The 2,254-nt window shown below is 32.7% G+C and overlaps 1 pseudogene; it reads right to left on the reverse strand.

Moving 5' to 3' along the window:
• Positions 1-647: 647 nt before the first annotated feature.
• On the reverse strand, positions 648-1,446 carry LOC149560215 (ADP/ATP translocase 3, mitochondrial pseudogene; annotated as a pseudogene).
• Positions 1,447-2,254: the final 808 nt, after the last annotated feature.

Genomic DNA, 2,254 nt, shown 5'->3' on the forward strand with positions numbered 1-2,254 from the left:
TGGTTATCATCATTAGAAATATCATGTATCTATATTGGCTAGTTTTTCCACTCCAGCAAGAGCAGATCTATGGAGAGTTTGATTACAAAGACATCTTTTTTTTTTAAGACAGTTTGACTGCAAGTATTCAAGTAAGCATTACTTTTGTTTTTCCCTTAATTCAAGGTTTCCATTCCCTCTTGTATACTTGGTTTTATATCAAATTTTAGTCTTTTCCTATCATGAAAAACCATTGGATGTCATCAAACACTTGTTTGAGAATCCTCTAGATAGTTTCAAAAGCACCAGAGGTTTCACCTTTTCTATAGTAGTTTTGTTCATCTTGTAGACAAACTTGAGATTTCTTTGTAGTTGGCCACTGCTAGGATATTTCAAACTAATCATTCTCTTTTTTTTTGGCAAAATCAAAGGAATTATTTTTCTCAAAATATCAAATAAGAAAATATTGCTCCTAACAAGAGATTAAATACCCATCTGCAAATTCTAGATGGAAAACTCAAGTGAACTTGGACTAGCTCCTAGTGTCCAGGAAATTTTAATTACTCTAACAAAATGATTTTATTATAAGGAACTAGAAAAGTGGTTCAAACTACCAAAAAAAAATATCTAAATATGTTGTCAGCACCATCATAATATTAGCCTTCATCTCAGCCATACTTCTTTACAAGAAGAATTAACTAAAGATGGTCATATCCAACCAAGACTCTAGCACCAACAACAACTTGTAGGATGTTTACACCAGCACACTTGAATAGAGACTTGACACCTTTCTTCTTCAAAATCTATTAAAAAGCATCCAAAGGACTTGTATTTCACAAGCTTGCTAGATGTCATCATCATTCTTCTATGCTTAGTGTTAATAGGATATGAAGCAAGAGCAACACCAATTCTAATACCCCAACCAAGAAGAAAACTTCTAAGGAAGTTATTCTGAGGAGCCCCAACCAGAACAAATGGCTTTAGGGAATCATACATTTCAAAGTATAGACCATAGTACACAATAATATTTGCATAGGAGATGTTGAATCCATGGTATATGTCAACAAGTCCATTGAATTGTCTCTCTCCACCTTTCTTTGCAGTCATTAGCCAGCCTTGTTTGAGCATAGTCCAAAGAATAAACAAAAAGAAGAGATGATGCACTAGTTACACCACTAGAAGAAAGATTTCAAGAAAATTATTTCCAGTAGCCATCCTTATCTTTCTTAAAATCTAACAAGTTCTTAAAGTAATCCTTCAAGGAAAATTTGAGCACTAAGTGGGGAAATAGTGAATGACATTGGCAATATTTTGTCTCCATAAAGGAATGATACCTTCATCCTTGAATATTGTTTGACCAAAATAATTTCCAATGCCTTTTTATAGCTCAAAGCGATGACCATACTTCCACATTTAATCCTAATTCTTAATCAATAGCTTGACTCATTCAATGGGGGCAACTTCCATTTTGGATGCAACAGTAGAGACACTCATCAAAAAAATCAGTCATGAAACCTTTCACACCTTTCTTTTAAGGTGTTAAAACATAAATGGGTGAAAGCTTTGGAGTTGCCACAATCAGATTTCTCCATTTAGATGCATGGAAAAGTGCACTATGTGAACAACCATAACCCTACAAAGGGGTTGATAGCTGTCCCTTAGGAAAAAGTAAGGAATTTTGGCTAACCTACCAATTTGGTGAAGGTCTTGAATTGAGGAATGTTTGACTAGATAACTTTTGCATAAGTGATAAAAATTGGTATGCTCTAACTTTGTGACCTAAAAAACATAAAAAATTGATTTACAATTTTTTAATTAATTGCAGTATGGTTTTAACAGAAGTAAGATGTTAGGTACAAAATAGATGAGTGAAAATTTTGAAAAATGTACAAGATTGTAATAACTTTTATAAGTCTCAGTACTCACACAAACAATTTCCTAACCGATTAAAGAGTTTGAAAGATTATGATGTCTTCAAACATTGATGCATGTTCAAATATACTATTTACACAAGAATAGTGGAAATTTTGAAAAATATAGGAGGATTGCAATCATGTTTACAAGTCTCTTAGCACTTAGTCTAAAATTTCTAGACCTATTAAGAGTTTGACAGGTTATAATACCACAAACTTTGATTCATGTTCAAATATACTGTTTGCAAAATAGATAGATTCATTTGATAGCCAGGACAGTCATATCATCAAACAATGTACATGCACAAACAATGTACATGCAAAAATAGTTGGAGAAAAGAGAATGATTATGGTTGCATGCA

The sequence above is a fragment of the Cupressus sempervirens genome, chromosome 4 (genome assembly GCF_028749045.1).
Source record: "Cupressus sempervirens isolate cs-2001-9-10 chromosome 4, ASM2874904v1, whole genome shotgun sequence".
In the NCBI taxonomy this organism is placed as follows: Eukaryota; Viridiplantae; Streptophyta; class Pinopsida; order Cupressales; family Cupressaceae; genus Cupressus; species Cupressus sempervirens.